Here is a 20,701-nt window from a genome sequence, read left to right as displayed (position 1 = left end):
GGAGCTGGTACCCGCAGCCTGAAGGGAGGAGGGCAAGGGAGAGGTTAGAGCAACTTACGCAGGGCTGGAGGAGAGGGCTGCTGTGGGGCTTGTGGCTTTAGGGTGAAGAACACAGACCCTGCTGACCCGAGGCGTAGCAAGAGAGGGAACTAGGGGGATAAAGCCCCCTAAAGCACCCCGCCATTATTCTCCAACCTGCTGAAGGGGTCTTCCGTTGGCCAAGCCCAACTGGAAGCAAGACGCCATGGAGCCTGGTTGATGCAATCCATGAACGTCAAATGTGGGAAGGGGTGAGGAAGGGTAGGAAATGGGTGGGGACGGGGCAGTGGGGGGGGATACCCTGCACAGTCATCTGGTTTAGTTACTTCAGGAGGAGTAGATTGGAAGTTAATGTGCTGTAATGTGGCACCATCCCCACAAATGAATGGGACGAGAGGCGGCCCGAGACAGAGACGACCAGGAGGAAAGGCTTACGGGGTTTTAGCACCGTGATCCCAGTCCCCATCGTGGAGGGACAAATTGCTCTACTTAGCTTCATAATTCCAAGGTAAACATGTACACTCATAAAGATGACACTGAATTACCAGCCAAGGGTTAAATGCAGCCACTGCACTACTTAACAGAGCTTTAACCGGGCAGGGAAGATCATAACACACTTGAGAGACGTGCCTCCTTCCGAAAGAAGCACAACAGGGCTTCCAGTTAAAGACATCAGGTCACTCACATGTCCCCGTCTTCTTTCTCTCCTGAAGTGCCACTGAAATGCCAGTCAGGAGATAAAATGGTATACTGGGGAGAGGGGTGAAACAGGTGATGGGGATTAAGGAGGGCACTTGTGATGAGCACGGGGTGACTTATGGAAGTGTTGAGTCACTACATTGTACACCTGAAACTAATATCACACCGTATGTTACCTGACTGGAATTTAAATAAAAACTTAAAAAATGAATAACAAATTAAAAAAGAAAGAAAAAAGGAAGAAAACGGTATCAACCCTCAAGAGCAAAGAGAATGGTGAAGGAGACACGGGTGGATGAGATTTGAGTAGACTCCAGGAAGCTGGAAAGCAGATGGAGGAATGATGGCTGCCATGGAGGAAGCTAGTCTCCTAGGGCCTGCAGACGGGGATGCTGACAGGAGGCCAGCCCCTTCACCCCCGGGACCCTGGAGGAGCTCAGACCTCAGGGAAATTTGGGATTATGATGGTGGGGGTCAGGCATAGGAGGCAGTGGGGTAAGGAATCAGGGAAATCCTTCTCGGACCCACCCCACGCTCTGCCCCACGAAGCACAACACTAAAGATCCTGAACAGGAGAGATGGAGGCAGAAGAGACGGCGGATGAATGCAAGGATGCAAATGGGGGGCGAGGGCAAAGTCTGAAGACTGAACATTGAGCTTCAAGGTCTCCATGCCTCACACCCCGCCCTGCCCCAGGCATATATCACCCTGTTCTGGAGTGTGGGGAATTTAAAACATGGCTGCGAATTTTTTGGACACATCTTCCATTGAGAAGTGGGTGTTGGTCTCCTTCCCTGACGGTGGGTGGGCCTTGTGACTACAGTGGTAAGTGATGCCATGTCACTTCCAAGACCAGGCCATAAAAGACCATGCAGGGCCCATATTGCTGGCCGGAGCATTCACACTGGAGCTCTGAGCTACCACATCAGAGATCCAACTACCGGGCTGGATGCTAGAGACGCCGTGTGCCGTCTCTCCGGTCACCAGTCCCAGCTGAGCCCCGGCTTCCGGCTATCGCTGCCAAGTGAAGAACCATCTGGGAAGTGGATCCTTCAGCTCCAGCTGGTCCAAATCCCAGCCACTTGAGCCTTTGGTCATCTCCGTCACCCCAACCTGGGCTCCAGACATTGTGGAGCTGTGCCTTTTCTGAATTCCTGACTTGTAGAATAATAAAATGGCTGTTGTTTATGCTGCTAAGTTCTGGGGTAGTTTGTTATGCAGTAATAAGTAACGGGAACAAGGAGTCAGAATGCTTCTCTTGAGAAGGGGAATGGCTTGAGTAGCAGTTCTCAATGGGGTGATCTTGCCCCCCAGGGGACATTTGGCAATGTTTATAGACATTTTTGGTTATCACAAGTCTAGGAAAGGCATCTGGAGGTTCAGTGATGCTGCTAAGCATTCTACCATGCACAAGAGCCCCTGACAACAAGCAATTATCTGTACTAGAATATCAATAGCACCAAGGTTGAGAAACCTAGCTCTAGAGAACAGAGTTTGACATTTAGAGGCTTGTTAACGAAAAGACTGGCTTGCTCCCTGTAGCAAAACCCCAGCTGATATGTTGTCCCCAAACATACAGTTTAATTCAGGTTTTTATTGCTTCATTCATAAGTATCAACAGACAGCCAGGATATTTGGCATTCGAGAAAAGCCTCCAACATGAAAGAGAGAAAACAAACATGCAAAAGGCAGCTAGGTGGAAACAAAGATAATAAAAGAGAATAGAAGAATATTAAAACAAAACAAATAGAAGAAAAATAAACAATGCCTCTTCAGAAAGGTAAGAGGGCAAGGGTATATCGATAAAACAAGAATATGGTCCTATGAAAAAAGGCATGGAAGACAAGAATGAATAATTGTATATTAAAAATATGAAAGCCAAAATTAAAACAACACCAGCAGCAGGGTTGGAGGATAAAGTCAAGTCAAGTTGCCCAAGAAAGGAGACCCAAGGGCAAAGGGCAGGGAAATAGAGAAAATCCAAGAAAATCAGAACGAGTAAATCCAGTAGGTCCAACGGGTAAAATAAAGGGGAGAAAATTATCAAAGATGCAAAATTTTTTTCCTCCAGCGCTCAAGGACACACAACACACTACTTAGCTCAGCAGTGAAGAATACCTCTACATTCACTACTGGGTTATATTCTTACTGGGAAATGGGGGGGGGGGGAGAACTGGAAGTGGCTTCGTAGGAAAACTCAATTCTTGTCTCCCCCAAGAAGTGAACAGATGTCTAAAATTGGTAAATCAAGAAATAACAATATAAGCAGAAATAGAAACTAATGAAAGAATTGAAAGAAGAGGCTACCTCCAGAGACAGTGGGACTGAGGAAGCTAAGGGAGGGGGTTTTTATTATGAGCCTCTCGTACTGTTGATATAGAAACCATATGCAGGCATTATTTTGATCAATGTGATAAAACAGAAATTAATTTAAAATGCGTACAGTTAAAAATTGCAATGCAGGGCACCTGGGTGGCTCAGATGGTTAAGCGTCTGCCTTCGGCTCAGGTCATGATCCCAGGGTCCTGGGATCGAGTCCCGCATCGGGCTCCCTGCTCCTTGGGAGCCTGCTTCTCCCTCTGCCTCTCTCTCTCTGTCTCTCATGAATAAATAAATAAAATCTTTAAAAAAAAATTGCAATGCAATGGGATTAAGTTTGATTATTTGGAGAAGTCACTTGCATGGATGAGCCATGCCCCAAGAATGCTCAATAAATTGGCACCCCGTTAACATGGGGGAGTTTCTCCCAACCTCATTGGCCAGGGAAGGCAGTTGGTGCGTGGGGTGGGCACGGGGCCGGGGCTGGCACAGCAACCCCAGAGCGGTCACCCGTTACTGGCTCCCTCTCCCAGCTGGCTGTATTGGCTTGGGAGACCCTGCTCTTGAGTGTGGATCCGGCCAGGGAGCCAAAGAAGAGAGGAGCTGGTCATCCTTTGAGGAACTGAGGGACTCACGAGGACTTCCTGCCTCTCCTACTCTGGGCCTGGACAAGATGCTGGGTTTCTGAAGGCCCAGGGCCCCTCCGCTGATGTGCTCAGCGGCCAGAGGGGGCTACACACACTCATCCTCATCTCCCAGGACAGATGGGCCTTGAGTCACCATGTCTCCTGCCAGGAGCTCCCCAGGAGGGGCCAGAGTGGGGAACATGCCTGTAGGGGCTTGAGCCTTACCTTCCAGTTCTTTCCTTCACCCACTGCCCTTCCTCTTCCCCTCCTTCCTGCCTCCCCCCATCCTCCCCTGCCCTGGGGGCTGCACAGTTGGTTTGCCTGCCAAATGCCCGGCAGGTTTTTTTTTTTTCTTTTAACCTTTTCAATTGTTACTTCCTTTTAAAAATTACATCACGATGAAAATAAGTAACATGTATTCCTTGTAGAAAAATAAGAAAATTTTGAAAATCACCCACCATTCTACCAGCCAAATAAAACCACTACTTGACTATGAATTTCTAGAACGTGTCCAGGCTTATACACAAGTAGAAATACTACTGGTTCGCACCTCATCCGGGCACCCATCTGCTGAGCACTCAACACAGGCGGGACCCTGTGCCCAGGCCTTTAGACGTGTTAATGCCTACCAATTCTTGCACCTCTGCGAGACTTGTGTTATTATGCCCATTTTACTGGAAAGAAGTAGGAGCCTAGGGAGATCTCACTTGCCTGACTCTCACACGGGTTAAGAGACTGACCTGGATTTCAACCCTCCAGCCTGTGTCCCAAGCCACTTGCTTTGCATGTTTGCTGAGCCTTCTACATTTCTTTTTCCCTTTTTTTCTTTAACTTAGCAATATATGCAAACATCTTTCTTGCCTGTAAGTATACACCTAGGTCATTCTGCTGTATGACATGCCCTTGTGTGGATGTGCCAGATTTTAAGGGACCAATTCCTTTTTCTTGGGCTTTCCACTGTTTTCTTTTTTCTTTTCTTTTCTTCCTTCCTTCCTTCCTTCCTTCCTTCCTTCCTTCCTTCCTTCCTTCCTTCCTTTTCTTTCTTTCCTTTCTTTCCTTTTCTTTCTTTCTTTTTTTTGTATTATAAAACAATGCAGTGACAAATTATCTTTGTACACATATCTTTGCACAACCGTGATTATTTTCTTAGGATAAATTCCAGAAAGTGGAATTGCTTGGTCCAAAGGCTGGACACATTTTTAACACTGCCTCTTTTCAAATTACATCAGCAGTACACATAGCTACACAATTCCCCACATCCATTATTTACTGAGTGTTCTCACTCTCCAAAATCTGGACTGTGATTTAACACAGAATCAGAGAATCCCTATGCAGGAAACATCCTGTATTTCTCTAGATCTAGACCCAAACCATCCTTGCTTTAAAAAAGAAAAAATGCCCAGGACACCCTGACTTCAGCAGGTCTGGCAGAAGAGCAAGGGGTGAAGGAGAGAGGCCTGGAGAGAAGTCGGGAATGCAGAGCAGGAGGGCCAGGCTATGGGCGCAGCCAACTGGCTTGGGGGAGGTTGCCCTGTTTTCCCAAAGGAAGCACAGTCTTCTTGGGTCTAAAGACCCTGCAGCCACCGCTGATGATCCACTGCTGAATACTGAGCTGTCCTCACTGTCCCAGTGCCCACACTCTATCCAGGAAGTCAAGACGAGTCCTCTGGACCTTCACTTCATCCAGGTGCCAACCCTTTCAACACCCTGGTCTTCCTTGAATACCTTTCAAGGCCTTGTAAGTTGGGAAGTCCCAAACTAGACACAGTCTTATTGTTCTCTTACGTTGATGCTGTCTTCCTCCAACAGGCTGTAAATTTGGGCACCTGGAGAAGAAAAGGAAAGTAAGTGATTGAGACAGAGCCCTGAGGGCAGGCCTTGGGGCAAAAAAAGAGGCCTGGATGGAAGTTAAGTGGGGACCCTCTCATCTGTGGTGAGTTCTTCAGAAGCCACCGAGGTGTGAGCTGGTGGCATGCTGGCCCATGTCAGATGCGGGCACTATGACTTCCACACACGGACATTCTCCACTGGGGGCATTTCTTTCTCACTCGGTCTATTCATGCTCCTATGCTGGCAGTAACCCCAGGGCTCTTTCCACCATGTCTCAAGGTCTTTTTTTTTTTTTTTTTTAAGATTTTATTTATTTATTGAGAGAGAGAGAGAGTACAAGCAGGGAGAGTGGAAGAGGGAGAAGCAGGCTCCCCGCAGAGCAGGGAGCCCGATGTGGGGCTCGATCCCAGGACCCCGGGATCATGACCTGAGCCGAAGGCAGACGCTTAACTGACTGAGCCACCCAGGTGCCCCCATGTCTCAAGGTCTTTTATAAACAGTAGATCATCCTTTCATGTATTTTGAGTCATAGAGCCATTCACCAGGTATTTACTGAACACCAACTACATGCCAGGCACTGTCCACAGGCTCTGGAGATAGAGCAGTAGACAAAAGAGACAAAAACCCTGCCCTCATGGAGCTTGCATTCTACAAGGGGAGACCAACAATCAGAGAAAGAAAAACATACAATATATAGGAGTCAGAAGAGGAAAGTGTTCTGGAGGAAGAAACAAACAGGAGACAGGGGAAGGGAGTGTTGGAGCAGGTGGGCAGGAGTACCGAAATTCTAAATAGTATAGCCAGGGAAAGTGAATTATGAACAAAGACCTGAAAGAAATGAGGGCGTGAACCCTGACATTTAATGGGGAAGAAACTGTCCAGGTGGAGGGAACAGCACGTGCAAAGTCCCAGAGGTGAGCGAGGCTGCCTGACGTGGTAAAGATCACTGGGGAGGGTGGTGTGGCCAGAGCAGAGTGAGTGAAGGGGACGTAAGAGAGGGGATGAGAGAGGCAGTGAGGTTCTGAGCATGCATGGCACCAAAAGAAGACCCTTGTATGAACTTGAGCTTTGACTCAGATGGAAGCCACTGGAGAGTTTTACACAGAAAAGTGGTACGATGTGACTCACATCTTAACAATATCACTCTATGGGCGCCTGGGTGGCTCAGCTGGTTAAGCATCTGATTCTTGATTTCGGCTCAGGTCATGATCTCAGGGTCGTGAGATCCATCCCTGTGTCAGGTTCCACGCTGGGCATGGAGCCTGCTTAAGATTCTCTCTCTCCCTCTCCCTCTGCCCCTCCCCCACCTCTTAAAAAAAAAAACAGTATCACTCAGGACGCTTTGTTGAGAATAAATTGGGGAGCACAGGTAGAACCAGTTAGGAGGCTACTGCAGAAATTCTGGCAAGAGATGACAGTGGCTTGGACTAGTGAGGCAGCAAGGAGGTATTAATATATGGTCAGATTCTAGAAAGTAGAGCCAACAGGATTCACTGATAGATTAGAAGTGGATTTGAAATAAAGAATTCAAACAGGACTCTGAGATTTTTGGCTTGAGCCAATAGGAGACTAGAATTGCCACTATCTGGCTTGCATTATCTCCATGCTGATGGAGCATGTTTGGGGGGAAGATAAGGAACTTACTTTTGGACATGTTAAGTAGGAGATGCCTTTTAGACACTCAGCTGGAGAGGCCTGTAGGCAGGTGGATATATGAGTTCAGGGGAGAGGTCCAGGCTAGACATGAAGATTTGCAAGTGCTCAGCATGTAGCTCTTTAAAGCAATGACAAGGGGTGTGAGGTCACCAAGGGGGTGACTGTCAATAGGGAAACTGCCTAAGGACTGAGAGACAGTAAAGGAGACTGAGAAGGAGTAGCAAGTACAACAGGAGGGAAACCAGGAGAAAGGGTTTCAAGGAGGATGGAGCAATCCACTGTGATAGGTCAAGTCGTGTGAGGACACAGAATTAATCACCGCATTTGGCATCTTAGAGTCCCAGGTGATCTTGGTCAAGGGCAGATTCAGTGGAAGGGTTGGGATGACAACCTGACTGCAACAGGTTCAAAAGAGAAGAGCTGAAGGCATCAGCCTGGCGGCAGAGTGAGCCCTGGGAGCGAAGCGGGAAGGGATGATCAGATTAACTGCTTCTACCTGCACTTCCCTCCTGTATAAAACGTGGCGCACCAAGCTGACATCTCCACAGCCCGCGTCAGTGGCAGCCGTGGTTACCAAGCCGGACCTGGGTCTGCAGGTTGCTGAGCTTCAGCCAGCGTCTGGCCCCGTGAGCCAGCTATCTGCCCGTTTCTAGACTTCCATGAAGGAGTTCCCATTTTCTCACTGGCTCCTGTCGCTTTAGGATCAATGCCCAGAGCCTGGGGCAGCAAGATCTCACTCGGGCCCCTTCTCCCGATGGGAAGTCAGAGGGAACAGGATAGGCAATGGAGCCTGCCTCGTGGAGGAGGTGATCGCCGAGAGACAGATGCCGACAAAGGAAGCGAAGACGAGGAGATGGGGTGCGAGGGGGAGAAAAGTGTGGGAGGGGCCTCCTTCGGCCAGGCTGTGGGGTCAGGTGGGCTGTCTGGGAGCCGGTGCCCGGGCTAGTTCTCCACACGCCGGCCCCTGCCCCATCACTCTCGGGCTTCCAAGTCTCCCAGAGCTGGCCGGGGCCTGCGGTCATCTAAGTACAGTGCCAAAAGAACACATTCTCTTCCTCTTCTCTCTTTAATATATACCGTGGGATTCTCTCTCCGTGATTACAAGAAACATGCATTTTCACCGAAGGAATTGGAAAATATTGAAAAGAGGAGGGAAAAAAAATCATTTACAATTCTACTACCCAGAGGCGACCACTGCTCACACTTGGTATGCATCCTTGTAGACATTTTTCTATGCATATATACACAGAGTTTTTAAAAATGAGATCGGGTTGGGGCGCCTGGGTGGCTCAGTCAGTTGAGCGTCGACTCTTGATTTCAGCTCAGGTCATGATCTCGGGGTCAAGATCCAGCGTCAGGGGGGTTGGAGTCGAGTGGGGCTCTGCCCTCAGTGCGGAGTCTGCTTCTCTCCCTCTACCCCTCCCCACACTCACATGCACGCTCTCGCTCTCTCTCTCTTTCTCTCACTCTCTCAAATAAATATATCTTGAAAAAAACGAGATTGGGTTGTCCATTCTGTTCTGTGTACACTGTTTTAGTCATGAATTTTGACTGAACCTATCATAAGCACTCTTCTGATGCCGTTTAATTTTCGTCCACGTGATGATTTTAATGACCCACAGTATTCTACTGAATGCATACTTTTACCATACTTTATGTAAACCCCAAACATTGGCCATTTAGATTGTTTCCAAGGGACTGCCACTAGGAGTAAATGCAATAATAAACAATCCTGCATCTTTTCTTCTTAGTGGGGTAGGTTTGCAAATCCCTGATTGTTTTCTTGGGGTCGAGGAAACCGTCGCTGCCCAGTGGGAGTGCCTCGGGTCTCATGGCATCAAGAAGCAGTCTGAAGCTGAGGACAGAGGAAGAGCAGAGCTGAGCCTTGTACCAAGGAGCCGGAGTTCACTCAGATGCCAGAGGCTGATTTTATCCTTAGATATACCCTGGTCCTGAGTTTTCCTCCCTTGAGGACCTAAACAATAGGAAAACAATAGGCCCCTCTCTTAAACCCAGTGAAATCCAAAGGGATTCCCCACCTGAGCCAGGAAGAGGGCGTCTCCCTCTGACAGGAGCATAAAGAGCACCTCCATCTTCCCTTGAAATCTCCCTGGGGAAGCTCCCCCTTTCCATCCCTTCCTGGGGAAAATATCCAAGTGGTCAGGCATTCAGCCTTTTGGGGGGCAGGGCTGCCAGGGAGGGTTGGGGACACAGAGGGTTCTACAGAAATAGCAACTCCTCTCCTCTCTCTGACCCAGCCTTGCTCCAGAATCCCCGAATTCCCCAGAAGGGCTGGCAGGGGCAGTCTGTGCCCCACATGAGAGGAGTGTCCTGGGGAGCAGGGAGTTCTGGGGTGAGGTGGGAAAAGCACAAGCCCAGGAGGCCACCAGACCTGGGTTTGAGTCCCAGCTCTGGCACATTCCAGTCCCATTTTGGGCAAGTGAATTCACCTATGGAATGCAAGCTCCAGAAGCAGGGAACTTGGGTCTGTTCTGTGTACTGTTATATTTGCAACACTTAACATGTAGTAGATGCTCAATTAATACTATGCCAAGGCAGTGCATGATCCTTTCTGACCCTCAGTTTGCTTATCTATAAAATGGGGATGATTAAACCTATCTCATAGGCTCGTTGTGAGGACTAAAGAAAACATGGGTAAAATATTTATTTTTATTTATTTATTTAAAAAAATTTTTTTAAATTTATTTATTCATGAAAGTCAGAGAGAGAGAGAGAGAGGCAGAGGCAGAGGGAGAGAAGCAGGCTCCCCGCCTAGCAGGGAGCCCGATGCGGGACTCGATCCCCGGACCCTGGGATCATGACCTGAGCCGAAGGCAGACGCTTAACCATCTGAGCCACCCAGGTGCCCCATGGGTAAAATATTTAACATAGATAGTGTCTGGTGTTCAACAAGCACCAGTCCAAAGCCCTGGAAAGTTGCTTCCATGCTCCCAACCCCATGGCAGCTCTACAGATTCCCATTATTAGATAGAACTCGTTTGCCTCCACTCTGCTCACTATTTGCACCCCAAACAAGCCTCCTGGCTGGTACAGATCATACAGTGTGTGTGCTTGTCCACCTCCCTTGTTAGGCTTCAAGGCAGTTTAAGGACAAGAATTTTGCTTCTGTATCCTCTGTGCCTCTGAACAATACTATGAAGTAAGCAAGGTCATTATCACCATTCTACAGATTTATCAAGGAAGCTGAGGTTCAGAAAGGTTAGGTGCTTTGCCCTAGTCACAGACCAAGGGAGTCACAGAGCAAGATCTAAATCTGCTTCCCATTTCTGGGTCCCTGCTCTCTTGTAGGTGATTCTCTTGCAAATGGCATTGGCAGAGGGGGCGTAGGGTGAGGAGGAGCAAGCCAGTTTCCCTGTCCCTGAGGGAAAAGGGAGGTAGGAGTTCAAGAAAAAGGACGTCCTCAGGAAGTCAGCAGGGCACTGAGAGTCACCTGAGCCCCATTTCATCTTCCTGTGGATAATCCTATATGCAGCAGCTGTAATCCCCAGAGACCTGAGATTGGACTGGTCTGGGGCAGATTGATGCAAAGGCAGAGGTCCCTGGGCTCCCTTTGTCAATGTGGAGCCCAGCCAGCAAGGGGACTTGGGTTTCCCCAGCCTAGAGTTGATGGTCATGGCCCAAGCATCACGGGGAGTGGCTGGAGGGCACCTGCTCAGAACTGCCCTATCCCCAGGTATGGGGCAGGAAGGGCTTCCCACCAAACCAAAAGCATCTTGATTTACTCATCTCTGTGACCCCAGGATCCTGCTGAATTGTGACAGCCCCCAGCTTCCAACGCTGGGGAGTGAGGGTGAGAAGGCAGCTAGACCTAGTCCAGGGATGTGAAGGGAGGGAACAAGAGACCAGGAAGGAGGGTTTTTAAAGATTTTATTTATTTATTTGAGAGAGAGAGTGTGAGCACACATGGGGGGGGAGGGGCAGAGGGAGAGGGAGAAGCAGAGTCCCCGCTGAGCAGGGAGCTGGACATGGGGCTCAATCCCAAGATCCCAAGATCATGACCTGAGCTGAAGGCAAATGTTTAACTGACTGGGCCACCCAGGCGCCCCTGGGAAGAAGGGTTTTTAATGACCAGGAATGGCCTCGGTCTCCCTCCCTGCTATTAAATTGTGTGTTTCTGGAGGGCAGGTCTATGGCTGATTCATCTCTGTCTCTACCACACCCAGGAGATTTCTTGGCAGAGAGTTGGTACTCAGCGTAGCTTATTGGAAGCCAGTACCCAGGACGACAGATGGCATCTGCTTTCTGTACCTGGGTCATCCAGGGAAGGGCCTGTCTTGCTCGTCTGGTGTCCTGACCAGGACAATCCTGGGGAGGGGCAGGGACTCTTCACCTGAGGCACTCAGAGTCGACCCCCTCCCCAAGCCCCACCCAAGTGACTATCTCTCCGGTCTTTAGCCAAAGAGAGACCTTTTGGGAGAAACCTCCAGGATCCACGTGTCTCTCTGGTGATAGAAATGGACTGAGTGTGCGATGTTAACACCTTTGTCCCTGGGAACCTGGGAGGGCTGAGGGCCATGAGAAAGAAAAATCTAGAGCAATTATCTCTTAATATTGAGAGTAAAACTGCTGCATTTGCCTGAATGGTCAGATGAGCAGTTTCTTTTTCCACCTGCCATCCCCCCAGCATGCATGTACTGCACGGCTACATATAATCTTGATTTTGCACATTTAAAGTGACACCTTTTTACATCCAGATGGCCAAGAGACACCTGAAAAGATGCTTAACATCACTCATCATCAGGGAAATGCAAATCAAAACTACAATGAGATACCATCTCACACCTGTCAGAATGACTAAAATCAACAACACAAGAAACAAGTGTTGGTGAGGATGTGGAGAAAGGGGAACCCTCCTGTGGTGTTGGTGGGAATGCAACCGGGTGCAGCCACTGTGGTTCTTCCAAAAGTTAAAAATAGAATTATCCTATGATCCAGTAATCGCACTAGCGAGTATTTACCCCAAAAATACCAAAACACTAATTCGAAGGAATACATGCACCCCTATGTTTATAGCAGCATTATTGACAATAGCCGAATTTTAGAAGCTGCCCAAGTGTCCATGGAAAGATGAATGGATAAAGAAGATGTGGTATATATATATACATATATACACACACACACCATGGAATATTATTCAGCCATAAAAAAAGAATGAAATCTGCCATTTGCAGCATCATGGATGGAGCTAGAGAGTATAATGCTAAGTGAAATAGACCAGAGACAGACAGTTACCATATGATTTCACTCATATGTGGAATTTAAGAAACAAAACGAATGAGCAAAGGAAAAACGAAAAGAGAGAGAGAAACATGGGCGCCTGGGTGGCTCAGTTGGTTAAGCGTCTGCCTTCGGCTCAGGTCATGATCCCAGGGTCCTGAGATCAAGCCCTGCATCCGGCTCCCTGCTCAGCGGGAGGCCTGCTTCTCCCACTCCCCCTGCTTGTGTTCCCTCTCTCGCTGTGTCTCTCTCTGTCAAATAAATAAATAAAAAAAATCTTTAACAACAACAAAAAACTTAGAGAACAAACTGATGGTGACCAGAGGGGAAGTGGGTGGGGGGATGGGTGAGATAGGTGACGGGGTTAAGGAGCGCACTTGTTGGAATTGTTGAATCGCTATATTGTACACCTGAAACTGATATAATACTGTATGTTAACTATCCTGGAATTAAATTTTAAAAATTACATTTAGAAAAAATTGAAAATAAAATGATGCCTTTTTAAAATCCTTGTTTGCCCACCAGTGTAAATGGAGTCTCCCTCCGTAGATGTGGTTCGTGCCGAGCTTATCTCTACAAGGCCAAAAGCAGTACGCATTTATCACCTGCATATCTGTATAGCTTTAAGCTTCAGGCTGAGGGTACCAAGATCATGGGGTAGGGACATCCCAGAGAACAGCCATTACTCATGTCCATCCATGGGGCCTTAAATTAAGTCTGTAGAATTATGTCTAAATTCCTCAGACAGCCTCCAGGTCACGGTCCACTTCACCGGTCCACACCCCCCCTCTCATCTTGTGGTTGGCTTACCTCACACCGCGGCTGTGAGATGCAACTGGGTGAACTAGCGGGCTTTGGCTTAAGCCAGTGGTTCTCAAAGTGGGCCTTCTAGACCAGGAGCATCAACATCACCGGGGACTTGTTAGAAATGCAAACTCTCAGGCCCTACCCCACACCTGCTCAGTCAGAACCTCTGGGGTGGGGCCCAGCCATCTGTGTTTTCAGAAGGCCTCCAGGCAATTCGGCCGCGCTCTAAGGCTCAGGAACCACCTGGTTATGTGGCTCCCTGAGCCTGGGCTGCCCTTCTCAGGCCTCTTCTGCCTGTTGTCCTCTCAGCACCATACTATCCCTTTCGGGAAGCCCTCCTAGTCCCCTGTGCACCTGTGAGTGTCTCTTCCCAGAAACACAGCCTCTCCCCCTCTCCCCTCCCCATCTGGTGACAAGGCTTCATTTCTGCTCCTCTTCACAGCACACAGGTTCTGCTTCGTTGTTCAGTGGAGCCGTGAGCGTTTGCTCGCTGCCTCCCAGACGGACTCCACGCTAACGCGGACACCCACGTTGCTCCGAAGGCACCTTCAGCAGTAAGGGCCTCCCTTCGCTCACCGTCCACCAACATCAGCTGAGGGCCTGCGTATGGGGCAGAGGCTGTGCCAGGCCCTGGGGATTCCCAGGTGAGAGGTGTGGTCCCATCCTCCAGGAGCACAGAATCGTATAATTTTCATGGTGTATTCCATCCACAGCACGGATATGACGCAATTTATTTATCCATTCTATTACGAGTGGACATTTGGGCTGTTTCCAGTTTGGGACTTCTGTGAATAAAAATACTACAAACATGGGTGGACATATGCAGTCACTCCTCTTGAGCATATACCAGAATGGAATTCATGGCCTATGAAATGGGTATAATCTTAGCTTTGGTTGGTACTGCTAAACATTTTTCCAAGGTGATTATACCAACTGGCACTTCTGCCAGGAGCGCATGAGGGTTTGGCAGTATTTGGTATTATCAATCTTTTGAGTCTTAGTCCTTTGGGTGAGTGTATATCTTGTAAGTTTTAATTTGCTTACTGGCTATATAGATATCCACTTTTAAGATGTTGCTGATCAAGACTTTTGCCTATTTTGGGGACGCCTGGGTGGCTCAGTTGGTTGAGTGACTGAATCTTGGTTTCGGCTCAGGTCATGATCTCATGGGTGGTGAGATCAGCTGGAGTCTGCTCGAGGTTCTCTCCCTCTGCCCCTCCCCTGCTCTTGCGGGCACTTTCTCTCCCCCTCTCTCTCTCTCTCAAATAAATACATCTTAAAAAAAGATGTTTGCCTATTTTGTCTTTTTTCTTATTGACCTGCAGGAGTTCTTTGTGCATTCTAAATAGAAGGCCCCCATCAGGGACATTACTGAAAATATCGGCCTGTGATTTGCCTTTTCACTCTTTCAGTGGTAACTTTTGATGAAGGGAAGTTCATGAAAGGTCAGTTTATCTATGTGTTCATCTATGACTAGTGGGTTTTTTTTTGGATACTATTTAAGAAATCTTTGTTTTAATATTAAGAAATCCAGTGGACACAGAAATAATGACAAAAATTACTAATACTAGAAAAAACACAAGAAATGGAGAAAGCCTGACCGTGAGTGTGGGGAAAAACACTGGCTCTGCTCATGAGGGTGTGCCTGCTTGAGTGTGACGTGCAAAGCCTGGGCTTAGTTCTGGGACGGGATGGAGGTGATAGGTGAGTCTCTGATCAGTTCAGCACACACCAGCCGGTGTCCAGTTTGGACAGGGTGCTGTGCCAGGGGCTGAGGATGGCTCTGGGCGGGGGCAGGGAGCCCCTGACTGACTGACTCAAGAGAAGGACCCCCTATTTTCATGTGTGTTCGACTGGGCTCAGCCCCCCAAACCCTGCGGGCTCCCCCTAACCCAGGCCCTGCTCCTCCTCCTCTGTGCCAGAGCCTGCAGAGACACAAGTGTTGACACTCGTCCAGCTGGCTCAAGAAGGGGAAATTCTCCCCTCCCTGAGTCACCACGGGCAGAAGGAGCTTCACATAACAAGCACGGGACGACAAATGATCACTATGCTGTATCACTTCCAAAATCCCCTGTGATGCTTTCGAATGAAGTCTGGATCCAAAAACTTTCCCCATGTTTCCCCCAGTTTGAACAGAACAATACCCAGGGAATCACAAGCTGACTTGTAAAATTGACTTCCCCAAAGAAAATAAAACAGATCTCAGACTCAGGGTTCTAATATGTAGTCTGGAGGGATCAAGCCCCTCACTTCTTCTGCTGGGGGTGGTAGTAGAAGGCTGGTGGCCCCTGTCCCCTTGCCAAGAGGACCCCAACCCGACAGATGGACACAAGCCTCCTTCTGTCTCCTCCAGCAGAAAGCCAGCTCTAGGGTTCCTGGGGCATCTTTCTCCCCATCCAGTTTAATGGAGATATACTGCACATGGCCTGGGGAGCTCAGAGACATGGCGTACAAGTCCCCAACATCATGAGCTGACGGAAGCACACCTCCTCTCTAGGGCGGGCAGTGACCACAGCTGGGTGACAGACATTCATTTCTAACATGCTCACATTACTAGCTTTGGGGAAAACCACAAGTGATCTCTAGCAGCGCCCGGGTTCCTTGTTTGAGCCTGTTCCCCACCTTTCCCCACCACCTCTTCTCATTTACCATTTCTCACAGAACTCAGAGGTCGAGGGTAGGGTCAATAAAAGGGTCATTGAAATCCACACATAGTGTGTAAAATTCTGGATGTTTGTCCATCTATTTCCTCTGATTCTGGAAGGGGTGCGCGGCTTCAGTAAGGCTTAGAACCACTGGTCCAGGCCCTCTTTAAATAGAATGCATCAATTAAAAAAAATAAATAATAGAATGCATCAATTTGATAAAGTTAATTTGCATTGATGAGTTATGCATCTTCAGCTAACTGCATTTCTAAAATAACACCTGGGGAAGGAGAATACTTAACTGAAAATACATTTCTTTTTTTTTTTTATTTTTTTTAAAGATTTTATTTATTTATTTGAGACAGAGAGAATGAGAGAGACAGAGAGCACATGAGAGGGGGGAGGGTCAGAGGGAGAAGCAGACTCCCCGCTGAGCAGGGAGCCCGATGCGGGACTCGATCCCGGGACTCCAGGATCATGACCTGAGCCGAAGGCAGTCGCTTAACCAACTGAGCCACCCAGGCGCCCTGAAAATACATTTCTAATGGCAAACTTGAGGTACAGTTGAAATCTGAGTGGGGGAGGAGAAGAGCCACTGAGGCTGCTAAGACCGTGACAAGCAAGAGAAGAATCCCACCCTGACTTAGGGGCCCAGGAACCGTGCTTCCGCCCTCATACCAGATGTCAAGTGGGCAGGGCATGCCTGGAGCATACTTTCCCTCCTGCAAGGACCATGTCCCCAGAAGCCCCATGTCTGCTGCATCCTGCGTCCCCACTCTCCGCTGGTGACAAGTCACAGCTGTCCTTACAAGGAACAATCTGAAGACCCAGCTCTTGTTCCTCTGGTCTCTCATTGAACTTTCTGACTTAGCCGGGGCCCTGCCCCCACTACAGTCAGGAGGAAGTGATTCTGTAAGGTATCCCAGGGACTCCCAGGGCTGGCTCAGACATCAGACTGTTAAACAAGTGGGAGTTTTTTCAGTGTTTTCAGAAACTTGTTGTTTAAAAAAAATATAGAACCATCCAAACTGTTTACGTAACCCTCGGGAAGTCTCAACAGATAGGGCCCTCTGTTTGTAACTGTGGCCAGGACTTAAAAAATCGAGGAGAGGGGCTGTCAAAACCAGAGAGGCTGTCACGTTAAAGTTCTGTGCTTTCTTAACCCAGTTCAATATTTTGTTCTACTTTGCGAAGTCTCTTTTCATGCACTTTCGCCCTTTTCTGGCTTCCTTTTCCTTCATGGTCTGCTGCTGTGCCCCAAACACTCCTGACAGTTTCTGGGAACATTGGAACTGTCACCCCAGAGACCAGAATCTGCCCAGAACTCAGGTTTGTAGGGGTGTAAGAACGACGATGCTGGAATTCATTTAAAAAGCCTAGGAACAGTCTCTTCTCACGGATATTCCATACCTACCGGGGTCAACACAGCTCTCTTTCCCCCCTCCACACACCCGCAGGGTCTGCTGTCTCTGGGTCGTCCTCCTTGGAGGTGGGCATCAGACTACTCGGGTCAACTCTCAGGGGTTCAGCTTGGATCCGTGCCAGCTGAATCCATACGGTCCCCAAACCACAAATTCTGATTATGAAGGGGATGCAAAGCTCCTGGGGGGACAATCACAGTATGAAGATTTCTAGAATCACCCTGATGTCTCCATTACTCAGTGCCCACCATCCAACTAGAATCTGCCTCTCGTAGGGAAGCATCCTTTTTTTTTTTTTTTCTTAATTAGAAAGACTAATCTTCTTTGGATTAAAGAAGTGGTTTGGATCATGGACTTTACTGGTAAAAAAAAGAATTTGATGAGAACTCTGCCTCCACCAAATGTATAATTTGATACCATTTGAGGAGAGAGGGTGGGTCCAACAACCCCTGAAGATAAGCCTGTGAACCCAGAGATAAGAACCTTGGGCTTACAGCGGGCTTCCTAACACTACAAAGCTCTAAGAATTCCTAACCACTGCCAAATCAGCGCCAACAGCCAAGGCCTCAGCCTAGGATCTCCTCACTGGTACTTGCACTGAGTGCGGTACTGGAGAAGGCAGAGGCACATGGCCCTCACTTTGATAAGAAAACCCTAGGTGTCCCCTGAGGGGAGAATGGAGGGTCTGGCCACCCCAGCCCCAGACTCCTGCAGCTGAGGGACAGTGGCCAAAGGACATCTAAAGGGCGGTAGAGAGTCTGGGCCAGCATTTCTTCCTCTGTTCTCTCCACCCACCCTCATCCTCACCAAGCTCTGATGTTGGCCCAACTATGCCCGCTCCAGAGACCCTCAGCCATTTCCCACAGGTCCCCTCCCAGAGGAGTTGTTTAAATGGTGGATGTGGGAAAGAAGAAGAGGAAAAAATCTTTCCATCCCTCCCAGCTCCCTCCACTCCACAAACACCCAATCAAAAAATGATTATTCATCTGACCTGGAGATTTCATCCCAGGTCTTATAATGGTTCTTCTTACACTGATAAGGAGAATGAGTGATGAAGAAATGCAAAATCCCAACTCCTAAAAATGTGGTTGAAAGAGGGAAGCCCCCCAAAAGTTCCCATCTGTTGACCAGAGGCAATAAAATGATGACTTAAAAAATTTGGGGTCTTTCCAAATCATGGAGGAAGATGTGCTCTAGTTTTGAAACTCTGATTTGGTACCAAGCTAGGTGATGCCCAACGACAGTAAACACCCCACCTTCTCACCAAGACCCTCTGCCCACCTTGCCCTGCCCATATGAGGCCAGTAAATTCAACATTTATGGACCACTGACTGTGTGCTTCCAACCCTTCCAGGAGGTGGAGGTCCACAGCCTTGAGGTGCCGTGAGAGGGGCAGGCGAATACCTCAGTCAACATTTGCTGTGCTATGTTTTGAGGTTTGAGGGGACAAGATTCTGAGAAAAGAGTAGCTAAGAATACTCCAAGTCTGGTACGTATTAACCTACAAATAGCACCACAGGTGCAAGGAACAATTAATTCTGCATGGTGGGACCAGGGAAGGTGAACAGAGGGGTGACATTTAAGTTGGGCTTTGAAAACACATTAGGATTTAGACTGGAATGACTGGGGAGGAGTGGTATACCAGGCAGAAAGAACTGGGTGAGCAAAGGTCAGGTTTGGGGTGGGGGTTGGGGGGTTACAGACAGTTGGCCATGTGGGGTATGGCAGGTAGTCAGGCCGGTGGTGCCAGAGCATGGGGTGTGGGAGCAGGAAAGAAAAGGCAGGCTGTGGTTCATGACAGGCGCAGACAAATGCCACTCAGAGAAGCTGCTGCCCAGAGAGACAGCTTGCAACTTCAGGATCTGCCAAACCATTCAGGTCAAGGCCACCTTTTCTCCTGGGAAACCCCCAGCCAGTGGCAGATGATGCTAGGGCCTATTTCTACTCAGAGTGTGATTCCTCTCGTGGGCAATCTTTGTGCCGGAGCTTCCCCCTGGGCTGGCGGAGACATTCTCCACGCTGCATCCCGGTTGGAGGACCTTCCTCCCCGCGTCTCAGGACTTAGACCTCTACTGCAGTCTGCCTGCCTCCCCCTGTCCCCTTCCCTTTATCTTTCACAGGTGGCACCCCCATGAGTCTCCTGCACCCCAAATGCCATCTGGGCATGTGCCTCCCGGAGGACCCAAACTGACTGAGGAGGTCCCTGGATGAATGCTCAGCGTCTGGCCTCTGTCTTGTAGGCAGTGAGGGGCCATCGGGGCTTCTTCAACAGCGGAGGGTGGGAGCAGATCGGAATTTCACAACAGTAATCCAGCAGCAGGATGAGGAGCCAACAAGAGGGGCGGAAGTGTGGTGGTGAAAGAGCCATTTCAATGGATACTGTGTTTATTGGTACAAGGTTTTGGCGGCCTGTGTCATTTACTATGTAGGTACCCTCTTACTCAACAGTCTCAATTTTAGAAATCCGATAGGAACAGTGGCACAAATGCGTAAAAGTATAAGGATGAGGATGTTTATAGCGGCCTCACATACAGTTAGTTACACGACATTGGAAAACTCCAAGTTCATCACAGGAGAGGAGAGGAAATAATGGTGCGTCCATGTAGTGAAATAATCCCATGGAGCCTTTGGAATGTAGGCAGTAGGTCTCTCTGTCCTATCTGAGAAAGGGGTACACAGTATATTGCTATTTTTAAAAAGCCAGCTGCTGAACAAGTAAGTATACAGCATGATGGAATTTTCATGAACAAGACTGCGCACATATGTATCTTTTACATTTGTTTGTATAAATAAGGCTGGAAAGAGAGAGATACTTCCAACTGTTGATGGAAGTTACTTCTTGAGGTGGTAGGAATTTCACTTTTTACTCGATGCATTATTTTTAACTGGAGTAGAGTCGACAAAGAGTATTACATTAGTTTCAGGGATACAACACAGTAATTCAATAACTCTGTGTTGTGCTAGGCTCACCACAAGTGTAGCTACCATCTGTCATCATACAAGGCTATGTTTTGTGTTTTTATAAAGCAGCAGTAATAGAGAGTTTCTGGCTTTTATTTTTATTTTGTTTGGGGGCTTTTCCATATTTTCTGATTTTCTAGATGATGCACATGTTTCATTTCTCTTATCAGAAAAAAAAATTTTAATTTAAAAAGCTCCACATCTACTTAGAAAAAGATATAAAAATTCTTCATATGGCCTTTCCAGAGAAAAAAATAATTTTAAAAAGTGGGATAGTTAGGAAATCTACCAATGGCCTGGTCTCGGTAAATAAGAATTTGAGATGAGCTGGAATAGAGCTGAACATAGGATGGTGAAGACCGAAGTCCCAGAAGCAGCCCAGAGTGGGAGAAAGCGCAGGAGGGAGTGTGTGTGCTGAGTGTGTTGGCCTTCAGTAGGCTCAGGCCAGGACAGATGGTGG

At 48.3% G+C, this 20,701-nt stretch overlaps 1 long non-coding RNA gene across 2 annotated transcripts in view; it reads right to left on the bottom strand.

Moving 5' to 3' along the window:
• The window catches only part of LOC118016619, a 50,738-nt gene that overhangs the window by 2,725 nt on the left and 27,312 nt on the right, over nt 1-20,701 (bottom strand). The window contains exon 3 of one of the 2 annotated variants that reach the window (XR_004680876.1): nt 5,409-5,509. This is a non-coding gene — a long non-coding RNA (uncharacterized LOC118016619). Of the gene's footprint in view, nt 1-4,731; nt 5,510-20,701 lie in introns of those variants that run through there. The other variant, XR_004680875.1, reaches the window with a different exon arrangement.

This window comes from Mirounga leonina, unplaced genomic scaffold (assembly GCF_011800145.1).
Source record: "Mirounga leonina isolate KUSES-001 unplaced genomic scaffold, KU_Mleo_1.0 Mir_168, whole genome shotgun sequence".
NCBI classification, from domain to species: domain Eukaryota; kingdom Metazoa; phylum Chordata; class Mammalia; order Carnivora; family Phocidae; genus Mirounga; species Mirounga leonina.
This window is presented reverse-complemented; position numbering and strand designations above follow the sequence as displayed.